At 44.4% G+C, this 14,965-nt stretch overlaps 1 non-coding gene across 1 annotated transcript; it reads left to right on the top strand.

Annotated features, from left to right (window-relative positions):
• Positions 1 to 2,722: 2,722 nt before the first annotated feature.
• LOC122077615 lies at positions 2,723 to 2,829 on the top strand. The gene has a single exon (XR_006139862.1). It is a non-coding gene; the product is annotated as a small nucleolar RNA R71 (small nucleolar RNA).
• The last annotated feature ends 12,136 nt before the right edge of the window (positions 2,830 to 14,965 follow it).

Below are 14,965 nucleotides of genomic sequence, written 5' to 3'. Positions count from 1 at the left end.
CATGTCAGAAAAGATGCTCATCACGCATCGTTGGAATGTAGCAGGGGCATTGCAAAGCTCAAAGGGCATATGCCTATAAGCAAATATTTCATAGGGGCATATAAAAGTGGTCTTATGTTAGTCCTCTAAAACAATTGGGATTTGATTATAGCCAGAATATCCATCAAGAAAACAATAATATTCATGTCCCACTAACCTCTCTAACATTTGGTCAATGAATGGCAATGAGAAGTGGTCCTTCCAGGTTGTTGTATTAAGTTTTCTATAGTCTATGCACACTCTTCACCCTGATTGGACATGGGTTGAAATTAGTTCATTATTGGCATTGGAAACTATAGTCACACCAGACTTCTTAGGCACTACGTGAACTGGGCTTACCCATTGGCTATCAAAAATAGGATAAATTATTCCATGATCCAAGTACTTTAGGATTTCTTTCTTAATGGCTTCCATCATCACTAGGTTAGCTCTTCTTTGGGGTTCTATGGATGGTTTAGAATTCTCCATAATCTGTATATAATGTTGCACAATAGAAGGGCTTATACCCTTGACATCAGTCATGGTCCAACCTAGGGCTTCCTTATTATCTTTTAACACTTTAAGTAACTCCTCTTCCTGGCTAGAAGTCAAATTTGAAGAAATTATTACAGGAAGTGTCTGGTCAGGCCCTAGGAAATCATACCTTAAATTAGATGGCAACTCCTTAAGATCTAGCTTAGGGGGCTCAACTATAGAAGGTTTGGGAATGGAATTGGAAAGGGGTCCTAAGGGTTCCACAGGTGTGTGAAGACTCAAGACTTCAGAAAAGAAATTTTCTCTATCATCATCCAACTCATCCATACACTCTTGGAATTCTGAATCAAAATCAATATCAAAGTTGGTAATTAAATCATCAGAAAAATCTAGAAAATCCTCAAGCATATTGATCTCTTCTTCCATATGTGGTTACTTGCCTATCCTAAATATATTAAACTCAACAGTTTGGTTACCAAAAGATAACCTTAGGAAACTATTTCGACAATTAATTAATGCATTACTGGTAGCCAAGAATGGTCTTCCTAAAATTATTAGGATCTCATCCTTGGTTGAGAAGGATTTGGTATCTAACATAATGAAATCAATAGAGAAAATAAATATCCCCACCTTTAGTAAGACATCCACAACCATCCCTTTAGGAATCTTAACAAACCTATCTGCCAACTGAAGAGTAGTTTTAGTGGCTTTCAAAACTCCCAAACCTAGTTTCTTGTACACATGGTAAGGTAAAAGATTCATACTTTTGTCAAGGTCAAGTAAGGCATGCTCAATGTAGGTGTTGCCTATGACACAAGCTATGGTAGGGCTCACTGGATCCTTATACTTGGCTACTATAGGCTGAGTAATTATGGAACTAATGTTATCTACCAAGAACGTTTTTTTGGCACACTAATGATACGTTTGTGAGTACACAAATCTTTCAGTACCTTTGCATAGACGGGGATCTAGGATATGGCATCCAAAAGAGGGATGCTCACTTCTACGTTTTTTAAGACTTTTAAAATTTTATCCATGGAGCAGTCTTCTTTTTGTTTACCAAGCGATTAGGAAATGGGATAGGAGGAACATAAGGACTATTAGGGATTTACCCTTTTTTAGAAGAATCATGTTTGGTTTCCTCAACCAATCATCTTTAGTTTTAGAAGAATCTTTAAGTTCATCAGACAAACCTAGAATAAGAGGCACACTTGTGTCCTCAACTTTAGGAAAGTTAACAGGAGTAAAGGATGGGGAAGAGTTAGGAACACTCTGTTGGTACTCTCTACTACTCCTAAGGGCATAAACAACATTATATTGGTTAGAGAGACCTTGTTGGGTCTGACTTTGTACTATATTCAGTGGTGCATTAGTTGGTGCTTGGGAACTAACAGGCTGATGATGCCTAGGTTTAGGCTCTGATTGACTGGGTAAAGTTCCCTTCTCCTTCTCACACATAATTAAGACAACTTGGGTGAGTTCTCTCGTAAGATTTTGATAGCTTGTCATGAGGAGGGCCATATTTTTTTTCAAGTCACTTATTCTACTTGCCTTTCCAATGTTTGTAAACCCAAGGGGTTGCTAATAAGATGATAAGAGAGAGGCCCTAGGAAAACTAGCCTGAGGTCCTACATTTGGCCTAGGAAAAGTATCTTGGAAAAAAAGATTGTTGTGTAAAGAGAGGCCTCTGGGGTCTAAGTTGACCTTGATTATGGAAATTAGAAGGCCCTGCTTGGTTGCCCTGATTTCAGGAAAAATTTTAGTGATTTCTCCATCCCGGATTGTAGGTGTTACTATATAGATTATTCTAGTATAAGGCATTAACACTATCATTAGAAGTGCCCCCAGAGGTGTTGGGGTATTCTTCTATGGCATGTCCAGGGGATTGGCACCAAGCATATATCTTAACCAAATTGACTGATGATGGCTCTCTAAGAGCAATAGCCTCAATCCTCTTGATTAGGCTATCCAAATGGGGTTCCTTGGCTACTATCCCATTCATAAAATTCCTTTCTCTTCTATGGTTCTTTCACTCTTTTGGGTTAATTCCCACTCACGGATTTTGTCAGCTAAGTCAAGTAAGAATTTCTATGCCTTTTCTTTATTTGTAAAGAATGTAAATCCCTCAGGGCACATAGACTCTATCATTTGTTTAGTTGGGTAATCAATACCCTTATAAATTATTTGACATAAATGTCATAAGTCTAGGCGGCCATGGTGAGGGCATTCTTGAAGTAGATCCTTGAATCTCTCTATAAGTTTGGAAAATGACTCACTAGGCTTTTGCATAAACTGAAGGATATCACTTCTAAGTTTATTGGTCTTGTGAGTTGGGAAAAACTTCTTAAGGAAGACAACTGTAAAATGTTCCCGTGTGGTTATAAAATTGTGGGTAACCTATACAACCACTTCTTAGCTTGGTCTTTCAATGCAAACGTGATGAACCTAAGCTTAACAGCATCATCAGAAAGCTGTTGGATCTTAATTATAACACATACCTTTTCAAATTCCCTTATAAATAGGTATGCATCCTCAGAGGTCAGCCTATGAAAGTGGGGCAACATAGTGATGTACTGAGATTTGAGCTCAAAATTATTGCCCTAGGCTTGTGGTAGAACTATGCAGGAAGGTTGGGCTGCTCTAGCAGGGTAGAACCTATCTTTCAGAGATTTAGGTGGAGGGTTTTGATGTTGGTCTCCCATATTGAAGGATTTTAAAGAGAGCAAACGTATAGGGTCACTACTTGTTGGATCTCTTCTTTCTAACTGATTCTTAGTATTACATACCCACTTAACATCATAGAATAGAAAACTACCCACAACTAGAGTAAGACAAGTACAAAAGCATGGAAAGAAAAACTTTTTTTTAATGATTTTTTATTTTTATTTTATTTTTTTATTTTTCCTTTTTGGGAGCTTACCGACAGGGATCCGGGGTTGCTCGGGTCAATTCCTGAGGTACTACTATAGGTTAAAATATTTCTTTATCAAACTGTGAGGCATGGTGACCACTGATACAACTTTTATTGCAAGTTGTTCTTCTCAAGAATTCAATAAAAGAAAAAAAAAAAAAACAAGGCAAACAAAGCACTCCGATTTACCAAAAGAGAGCAAAAAATAACATGGAATCTGTAATACCCTACTTCTTAAACCCGGTCTGATTACGCGGTTGACCCAGTTTAACCATGCAGGAACCGAACCAGAGGAGTTAGAGCGGGTTCCTTATGGGCTATGATGGCAAGGGTGACCTTAAACACCGGCTGGCCCGACAAGTCCAAGCCAGTGCCAGAAAAGACGGGAGTGCCCAAGCCGTGTAAATGCACCTACCATAAGGCCATGTACAGATAAAGCAGGTATTGTAGCCGTATATTAAGGTATATACGTATACTACATCGTAAGCTAGGGTGGGGTTCGCACCAGGCCCGAACTCTGTCAAAATCCCAAGTTTTGGCCCTCAGGTGGGCAGACAGGTGGGTGCACCCACCCACCTGAGTGACCCATCCATGTGCATTATTTAGTTATTTAGGAAGTATATATATAGCAATTATGATTTTTCTTTTCTTTTCATTTATGACACCCGTACGTTGGGGAGAATAGTAAAGAGGAGAGAGAAAAGAAAGGGAAGAAGAAGGGAAGAGAAGGAAGAGGAAGAAGAGAAGGATTTCAGTGGCGCCGAAGCTAGATCTTCCCATTCCGGCGCCGGAAGAGTGATCTTCAACTCTAGATCTACATTTAGAGGTAAGCAAGGTTGGATTCTTTGAACATTCACCATACCCAAGCTTAAACCCTTGATTCGAGTAGGGTTTCTTGAGATCTTGTAAATCCCCTTTGAAATGATGAATCTAAGGTTTAATAGATGATTTATGTGTTGATCTTGAAGGATTTGAAGAGGTATTGATAAGGTGGAAGAAGCATTGTGGGTTTGGAGTGATTTGGAGGGTTTGAAGTTGTTCTTGAGTAAAGAAGGTAAGATGGGTTCCCATCACTTGAATTTAACCTAGATCTAGGTTAGAGTCATCCTATAAGACTTGAAAGTGTGAAGAATGGGTTGGAAAAATCCCCCATTTGAATCCCCAAAGAATGGAGGAAGTTGGGAGGAAACAACAGTTTTCCCGCCAAGACCGGTGGGTAGGACCGGTGGGCCATCCAGCCCGCCTGTGAGCACCCACCTGAGAGGGCAGGGCCTTCGGGCACAACCGATGGGCCCAACCGATGGGCTAACCGGTGGGCCACCTTGCCCGCCGATCTTAGCAGGGGCCCCTGGCCCAATCGGCGGGCCCCTACCCGTCGGTCCAAACCAGTGGGCCAGACAGCTCACCTGTCTGACCCACCTATGTGGCCCCGAAGGTGATTCTTACATCCGATTGGACCCAAATCGGACATGCGACCTTCTTTTAACATTCTAAATATGATTTTGTCATCAGATCTCATTAACTTTGATCATAAAATGGTGAAGTACTAACCCCGCTCAATTATGTTAGGTTCACCAAATCCTACGCATTTCGCACCGGATCTCACCCGTACCGAATGGGAATCGTTGTATGCTACAGGTAAGTGGGGAGAGGATGTTTGGCCTTGTTTCAAGGCATTGTTTGACATTCATCTAAATGTATCTAGTCTATTCATGCCATCATGAAAATGCTATGTAGATTAGTCATCCTCACATTGATATGCATGTGTGCTATGTTTACTTTCCAAATGCCAATTGAATGAGATGTTTATATGTCGAATGTGGACATCATTGTGCATGATGCATTGATAGACTAGATGTCGTAGTCGACTTGGAAATGAGTGCATTGGTGGCCCGTGGAATGGGATGTTGTGGCACTATGCAATCGTACTATTGTCATATAGGAGCATGCGGTATTAGGATTTTCACCATCCCGTGCTACGACCCTTCCCAACAGGGGTTAAGGTGTTGCGTTATCATTTGGGGGGAAGCAGTGGTCGTGGTTGTCGAGTCACTCTGGCGGTTAGACATAATGCCCGGCGGGTCAATAGGACAGTCGGTAACCCCGGTGGTACATTCAAGAGGGCCAATCATATTGCTTTTAAATTACTGGAGTCAGCATCTTTAATTTCAGTCATTTACTTTTCTGTTGAGAGCCAGTGGACGGCATTGTCTTTACTTTTCTGAGTACTCACGGTGGGCCTTCTCCGACAGCCCTATGGGCGTATCGCGAGATGGAGTTCGCGGCTCGTACCCGGAGTATACGCGCATTGTGGTTGTAGTAGCACTAAAACCGAAGACTTAGTAATGTTGCTTAGGTGGATGTGATTTAAAATGTATAGCATGGCATGTAGTGCATATGATTGTGTTTTGATGCGTGGACTGCTGTGTGGTCCATCTTACCACTTACTGAGCTAGTGAGCTCATCCCACGGGTACCCCCTTTTTAGATGATTTTACAGGTCATACATCTGAGGAGTACGGGGTGGGTCCCACGATCGAGTTCCCTGAAGAGGACTGGTGGGCCTCGGAGGAGTTAAAGCACGACACTGACTGCTCGTGCAAGAGTTGTGCTGCGGTACCGTAGTTCTGATGCCGAGCTGAGCTCCACTTCTGAGGCCGAGCTAAGCTTTACTATGTGATGCCGAGCTGGGCTCAACCCTTGATGCCGAGCTGAGCTCTAGCCTTTGTTGTCGAGCCGAGCTATGTACTCTGATTACTTTGATGGTTTCCTTTATGTACTTGATATGTGAATTGTATTTTTATTGTGTAAATATCATGCCTTCAGGCCCACATGTATATAATTATTGTATCACAATTCGGGTATCAAGTATTATGGGATTATTCACAGGTAAAACTTAGTCTTCCGCTGATCTGATGAGCTTATATTAGTTGTGTGTATGCTGTGGTGGAATACAGTATCAGATGATCCTGGTAGGTTTGGGTTAACCGGTGTTAACCCGGTCACTGGCCCGGTTCAGTGAGAACGGGGTGTGACAACGGTGGTATCAGAGCGTGATGCTCTGCTCCACTCACAGCATACCATTAGAATCCCGTAGACTCTATAATAGGGAAATGGGGTTGGGTTAATGTAAAAGCTTTAAAGATTAAAAGCCAAAGAATGAAGTATTAAAAAGGATTGCATTAGATGTTGCATTCATGGCATGCGTGAGTATAAATAAAAGGTAATTAAGTTGGTGATATAACCTATCGCGTACTAGTTTGACGAAATTTCGGCAGCATAACGGCGTAAAATGGGATTTTCAAAAATTTTACACACAACACCTGATAAACAACATATTCAATACGACAAGGATAAAATGTAACAAGAACCATCACAACCAAACTACACAAGAACTCAACAAATAAATGCACCACAGAAAAAAAATCACTATCAAAAGATATTATTCCATAAATGAGTCCAGTTACAGTACAAATACAAGGAATGAGAAGAAATAAAATACAACAAGGTCTACAAAAAGGGAAAATAGATAAACAGCTGATGTGGGCGAGCTAAGCCCTCACTGGTCATCGTTGTCATCATCAATGATCACCACATTCGTCGGAGGCCTAGAGTTGACGTCGAGGCGGTGGTCGTAGTAATCGAACCTCGCGTTCACTAGCCGTACTGCCCTCCATAGTCGGCCAAAATCTGCTGACATGGCATTGGCCGTGGTGCTCAAGTCCTGGCCTAGTTGGAGAAAGGAGTTCTCTAAAGTAGCCTGCCTCTGTAGGATGTGTTCTTCCCTGGAGGCACTCTCGTCCAGCCTTCTTAGTAGCTGAACTTGCCCATCATGCAAGGCCCGCATGGTGGACATCATGCCCTCGAAGTCGTATGCACCACCCTCAGGTGGTGGGGCTCTATGCGGTGAGGCTGCAGCTCTGGAGGAACTAGGACCGGGGTCTCTCGACTCCTGAGGTATGTCACCACCCACCAGATCATCCCCCTCATCATCCTCGTTGGACTCCTCCTCCATGTGGACATCCTCCATAGGGGCAGCCCTCCTACCCCTACCTCTCTGAGCTCCTGCTCTCGGAGGTGTATCCATGAGGGTATGGAGACCCATCCTCAGGAGGTTACTCCTGTCAAACCTATCAGCTAGAGTCTTCCCCTCCTCGTCGCTCAGGTCCACCCCGAAGAACTCGAAGATCCTAGTGAGGATCCTGCCATAGGGGAATCCTCCATCCTCAGGGTGGGAAGTGTGGTGCTCCATCGTCCTGAGGATGATATACGGAAGGCACAAGTGCTCGACACCTCCCTCTGCTGCCGTGTAGATGCAGTACGCGATGAAGGCCGTCATGAAACCCACCTGGTTCCGATGACCTCCTCTGGGGAGCAGGTTGAACTGGACCAACCGGGCAAATAAACGAACCTTGGGGTAGAAGGACGTCTCGGACTCCGGACGGGTGCTGCTGCCGCAGATGGTCTCGTAGATGAAGTCCGGCGTCTCCAAGCTCATGAATGGCCCTAGAGGCTTGCTCCTGGGAGGACTGTAGTATCGGTGTCCAGCTGCTGATATGCCCAGGATGCTGGCCAAGGTATCCACCGTCAGCTGGATGTCTACCCCCTTCACCAAGCTGCCTATGGTGAACTCCCCGTATGGATAAGACACCTCCAAGTTGCAGTAGAACCGGCGGACTAGCTACTCGTAGCATGGTCGGTCTACGTGGAGGATAGAATCCCAGCCCAGTGTTGAGAACCTCTCTTGAAGCCGAGCCTTGAGGAAGTCGTCGACTGCCACGGTCTTCTCCATCATCACCGACCTCTTCAGGAAAATCGACCAGTTGGCTGCTGCCTCTGCACTTTGGAAGAGCTCCTCGTCATAGTCTGTAGGGTTAGACCGGGCAGGTCCGGGTCTCCCTGTGCGGGGGGCTGAAGAGCTGGTTCCCACACTCTTTCGCTTAGAAGCAGTTGTCTTATGTCGAACGCCAGAGGAAGAGGGTCCCTTGCCGGTGCGAGATGACATCCTGGCAAGAAGAAAAGAAAGCAGAGTGAGTAAGGAAAAGGAAATGATAACAGTAAAAGGGGAGCCCCAAAACCCAAATTCTCGCAAAATGGAAAAGGCGACAAGCTAGAAATGATAGGGAGCCAATGGATATGATGCACGGTAGGTGACAAAGCGGGGATACATGATAAAACAGCAAAATGACAGCAAAGAGCATACTTAACATGAGGGGATTCGATTCCAATGCGCAAATTCAAACAAAATGGAGTACAACTTGAAACCATAGGTCTAAGACGAAACGCATTGGTAGCAGGATCATGAAAGTACAAAATCATACCCAAATAGACTATGGAGGTCTACGAATACAAGTATGTGATGAGGATTAAGGAAAACCAATACAAAAGAGGGATTTTTCATGGGAATACATGGGGATTCCAAGCATAATGGACAATTCATGAAATCTATAGCATGTTAAGCACAAATCAAGTGTAATGCATCACAAAGGAATCATCAATTGGAGAAAAGGAACGAGAATTGAAGAAATCCCCAAATTTGGAAACCTAGGGCACGGGGTTTTTCTCCAAATGAGGAGATAAAATCCTAATAAACTACAAATGACCACAAGAGAAGCATCACAATCACATGGCAACACTATTCTATGGAGAGGAATATGGAAAGAAAGCCTAGACTAAGGTCTACACATGCATTTCTACCGCCAAGTGAAAATTCTGAGAAAGGAGAAGAAGAAACTTACTTGAAAGGGGGAGAGTTGAATCTTCTCAAAAGCGCCGAGTTGATGAGTAAAGTCACGAGTAGAAGCGCCGAGGAGACCTCCAAGATCGCCCAAGGAAGAGAGGGAGAGAGAGAAAGGAGTTGGGGAAGAGACAAGACAGAACAGGGTCTGTAGGGCCCTGTTCGTGTTTTTACTCGGCCAGGACCGACGAGCCCCTACCCGCCAGTGCCACCCACCGATTTGAGGTACTAGGACCGGCGGGCTCGACCTACGGGCCCCTACCCGCCGGTGCAGCACACCGGTTGTGTAAACTTGGGGAAAATTTTGAAATTTTTTTTTTATGATATTACTACATGTTTATATTGATTATTATTATTATTATTGTTCCTATGTTAATGTGTTATGGTCAAGTGGGACCATTGACACACCTGTTGGGGCATTGGCTCTGTATCTTAGAATTAAGTTGCGGTAAATTGCAGGCTATCATACACTACAACACCTTATGTGATGGCATAAATTTGTGCGCCGAAATCAATTCTACGATGTTTAACAAATATGGTGTGTGATATGTTCCAGGTACAGGGATACGATGGTTCGTACTAGATCTGATAGTAATGCCCGAGGTACCTCGCGGGGTCCTCGTCCAGTCGGTCGACCACTGAATCCCAGGAGGTCCCGCTCTGTGGGGCAAACCTCACCTCCACTACCTCCAGAGACCCTTGGTTAGGGTGGGGCACATGGGGACCCACCTATGACTACACTCCCAGACCCTCCACCGGTTATCACACCGGGAGATGTTGCTACCATAATTTAGCAGTCACAACAGGCTTTTCAGCAACAGCAAGCACTTATGACTGCTATTCAGCAACAATTGGACCTTTCTCAGTCGGGTCAACCTCCCTGGGTACTCACACCACAGAACCCACCTGTAGGGTCGGGAACGGGACCACAAGTGGGGGGTACACCTCCAATCCCACCATTCGGTGTTCCTCAATATGGGATGCCTCCTCCATACTCCTACTATCCGGCTTATGCTCCTAACTTCCCACCGACGAATAATACGTCAAAGATAGTGGAGTCATGCAAGAGGAACTTACCACCTATATTCTCTAAGGTGGGGAGTGATCCTCTAGAACCGGACCAATGGATCCAAGAATTAGAGAAGATATTTGAGGTGCTTGAGTGCACGGATGCACAGAAACTCATTTGTGCTGGGTTGCAACTCAAGAAAGAGGCAAATTCTTGGTGGCAAGCCTCCAAGCCCATATTGTTGGCTGCCCATCCAGAACCCACTTGGGAGCAGTTCAAGGAGTTGTTCTTGGACAACCATTATCTACGCAGCTTCAAAGACTGCAAGGAGGCTAAGTTCATGGCCTTAACTCAAGGAGGTAAGATTGTCCTTGAGTACCAACAACAATTCGAGAGTTTGTTCCATTTTGCCCCAAGGCATATGAGGACAGCTGAAGAGAAGGCAGCTAGGTTCCTAAAAGGCCTAAAAGCATCTATTGGGTCTGTACTTGAGGTCTTGGATTTGACCGAATATGGCCAGATTGTGCAGAAGGCCAAGACCATGGAGGATAAGCAAAAGGGAGAACAGTCCCTCACCCCTGGACTATGGAAGAGAACAAACCCATTTCCAGATATGGGAAATTCCTCCAAAGCATACCGTGGATCGTACAGTTCTGGACCCATGTATAGGCAGCCCTATAGGCCATCTAGCTACCCTCCTAGGCCAGCTGATGGTTCAGGTTCCACCTCTTTTTGCCCGAACACTAGTGCGGCACCTACAGCTCCAAGGCCACCTCGACCTCCATCTGCAATGGGGTCAAGTGCAGAGGGGCCCCACTCCAGTTTCGACGTCTCAGATTCGTTGCTTCAACTGCCATTCATATGGGCATTATGCAAAAGACTGTCGGGCCAGACCAGCCTTGCCCTCCAGTCAGCCCTCTGCATTCTGACCTCCCTTAGCTCGGGGGAATCAACCGCAGGGAAGGATGTATGCTCTATCAGCTGAGGAAGTTGAGGCCAGTACAGAAGTAGTAGCAGGTACATTTTAAATTAAGAAATTCATTTTGATAAATATGGATGACCTGCTAAAATTGTATGCATTGTTACACTAGGTATCCTACCCATATCAGGCATACCAGCCTATGTTTTATTCGATTCAGGAGCTACTCATTCATTCGCATCTAAGAGATTTATAGAGAAACTTGGGATGCCACCCAGGATCCTAGATCACGGAATGATTGTTAGTATGCCTACTGGTAAAGTTACACAGTTGAAGGAAGTGTATTGGCCGTGCCCAATGGAAATTAGTGGAAAGAATTTTGAGGCACAACTCATTAAGTTCAATATGCAGAATTTTGATGTTATATTGGGTATGGATTGGTTGTCGGCTCATCGAGCTAATGTGATGTGTGCCGAAAAGTTGATTAGGGTGACAGATGGCGAAGGGAAAGAATTGGTATACCGAGCAGATAAAATGAAACGGGTGAGAAAGGTCCTTGTCTCTGCTCTTCAAGCGGTAAAGTTGCTAGAAAGTGGATGTCATGGTTACTTAGCATCGGTACTTGATGTTGATGCAAGGATTACACCTCTAGAAGAGGTAAAGGTGGTTAAAGAGTTTCCTGACGTTTTCCCAGATGATCTGATGCATTTACCACCTGATAGAGAGTTGAAGTTTGCCATAGATTTGACTCCTGGAGCAGCTCCAGTATCTAAGGCTCTATACAGGATGGCGCCAGCTGAATTGAAGGAGTTGCAGATGCAGTTGCAGGAACTATTGGAAAAGGGGTTTATTCGCCCAAGTGTTTCACCTTGGGGTGCCCCAGTGTTGTTTGTCAAGAAGAAAGATGGCAGCTTGCGTATGTGCATCGATTACCAGGAATTAAATAAGCTAACCATTAAGAACCGGTATCCATTGCCATGCATTGATGATTTATTTGACCAGTTGCAGGGAGCCAAAGTATCCTCAAAGATAGACCTTCGGTCCGGCTATTATCAGCTCAAGATAAAGAGCAGTGATATACCCAAAACAGCATTTAGGACTCGATACGGTCACTATGAGTTCCTAGTGTTATCTTTCGGGTTAACCAATGCACCGACAGCATTCATGGATCTAATGAATTGAGTATTTCAGGATGTGCTCGATAAATGGGTAATTGTTTTTATTGACGACATCTTGATCTACTCCAAGACCGAAGAGGAGCACACTCAACACTTGAGAATAGTGTTACAGAGGTTGAGAGAACAACAGTTGTTTGCCAAGTACAGCAAGTGTGAATTCTGGCTTGAACAAGTTGGATTCCTGGGGCACGTAGTGTCTAAGGCCAGAATCGAGGTAGATCCTGATAAGGTGAAAGCAGTAGTAGAATGGGAAAGCCCCAAGAATGTCACTGAAATTAGAAGCTTCTTGGGTTTGGCTGGATATTACCGGTGCTTCATTGAGAATTTTGCTCGAATCTCAACACCAATGACCAAGTTGACTAAAAGGGTGTGAAATTCAACTGGGTAGAGGAATGTGAGAAGAGCTTCCAGGAATTGAAAGAAAGGTTGGTGATGGCCCCTGTGTTGACCATCCCTGAAGGCACAGGTGGAATGACAGTCTACACTGATGCTTCCAAAGTTCGTTTGGGTTGCGTTCTCATGCAACGCGGTAAAGTAATAGCGTATGCATCCCGACAACTAAAGGAGTATGAGAATAATTACCCCACTCATGATTTAGAACTAGCTGCAGTCATTTTTGCCCTTAAGATTTGGCGACATTATTTGTATGGGGAGAAGTGTGAGATATACAGTGATCACAAAAGCCTGAAGTACTTGTTCACCCAGAAGGATCTGAATATGAGACAGAGGAGATGGCTTGAACTCATGAAGGATTATGACTGCGACATTCAGTATCATCCCGGCAAGGCTAATGTAGTGGCAGATGCATTGAGTCGGAAGACACAGACTGTGTCGCTCTCATACTTAGCAGTCAGCCCACCACTCGTGCAAGAGGCGATGCTAATGGATGAAACCCTCTTACATGAAGGGGCAACCTTAGAGCTTGAACCTCAACCAGAAAACCTTAAATGGTTGACTGTATCCTTGGCGGCTCTACAAGTGCATCCGATAATTAGGCAAGAGGTGATAATGAAGCAACCTTTGGATCCTGAATTGCAGCGGATTAGAGTTAAGGTTCAAGATCAAACAATGAACGACCCAGATTTTGTTTTAACCAGTGATGGGGCATTGATGTTTTGAGATAGATTGTGTGTACCTGATGATTTGGATATACAAGACAAGATAGTGAGAGAAGCGCACAGCTCCGAGTACTCACTCCACCCAGGAAGTACCAAGATGTACAAAGACCTCAAACAAAGTTACTGGTGGCCAAACATGAAAGTCACCATAGCTCTATATGTGGCGACTTGTCTTACCTACCAGAAAGTAAAAGCTGAGAGGCATCGACCTTATGGTACTCTTCAGCCACTCCCAGTAGCAGAATGGAAGTGGGAAAGGATTACAATGGACTTCGTCACCGGACTACCAGGTACACCTAAGGGAATGGACGTGATATGGGTGATCGTTGATCGGCTTACCAAGACTGCTCATTTCATTCCCATCAAGACCAAGTTCTCCATGGCCAAACTAGCACAACTTTACATGGACAACATAGTGCGCTTACATGGAGTGCCAGTAAGCATTGTTTCAGATAGGGACCCAAGGTTCACTTCCAGATTTTGGAAAAGCTTATAGCGTGCCTTTGGATCACAATTGAATTTGAATACTGCTTTTCACCCACAGACGGATGGTCAGTCGGAGGGAACCATACAGATATTAGAGGACATGCACAGGGCATGTACAATGGAGATGAGTGGCAGTTGGGAAGAATATATCTCTTATGGAGTTTGCATATAACAACAGTTACCAAGCTACAATTGGGATGGCTCCGTATGAGGCGTTATATGGCAGAAAGTGCAGAACTCCTTTGTATTGGGATGAGGTAGGTGAACGTCGAATGTTAGGGCCTGAGATGATATAGATGACTTGTGACAAAGTCGACGTTATTAGAGAACGGATTAAAGCAACTCAGTCCCGTCAAAAGAGCTATGCGGACACCCGCAGAAAAGATATTGAATTTCAGCTAGCAGAAAAGGTATTTCTCAAGATCTCTCCTACTAAAGGGTTGCAAAGGTTTCACAGAAAGGGGAAGTTGAGCCCAAGATACATTGGACCATTTGAGATCTTAGCCCGGGTTGGCTCAGTAGCCTACATGCTTGCTCTGCCACCTTCACTTGGGGATGTTCATAATGTATTCCATGTATCCATGCTGAAGCGATATGTTCATGACCCCTCTCATGTATTACCCGTGGAGCTAGAATACCTTGAAGCTGACATGACCTATACAGAACAGCCAGCTGAAATTTTGGACCGGAAGGTGAAAACCCTTCGCAACCACTCCATTTCCTATGTAAAGGTGCGATGGGCTGATCATTCACTTGAAGAAGCATCTTGGGAGGTAGAGGATGAAATGCAAGCCAAGTACCCTCATCTTTTTGATCAACCAGGTACGCAATTTTGAGGACGAAATTTTTCAGAAGGGGGGGTAATGTAATACTCTACTTCTTAAACCCGGTCTGATTACGCAGTTGACCCGATTTAACCATGCAGGAACCGAACCAGAGGGAGTTAGAGCGGGTTCCTTATGGGCTATGATGGCAAGGGTGACCTTAAACACCAGCTGGCTCGACAAGTTCAAGCCAGTGCCAGAAGAGACGGGAGTGCCCAAGCCGGGTACATGCACCTACCATAAGGTCATGTACGGATAAAGCAGGTATTGT

The sequence above is a fragment of the Macadamia integrifolia genome, chromosome 4 (assembly GCF_013358625.1).
Source record: "Macadamia integrifolia cultivar HAES 741 chromosome 4, SCU_Mint_v3, whole genome shotgun sequence".
In the NCBI taxonomy this organism is placed as follows: Eukaryota; Viridiplantae; Streptophyta; class Magnoliopsida; order Proteales; family Proteaceae; genus Macadamia; species Macadamia integrifolia.
This window is presented reverse-complemented; position numbering and strand designations above follow the sequence as displayed.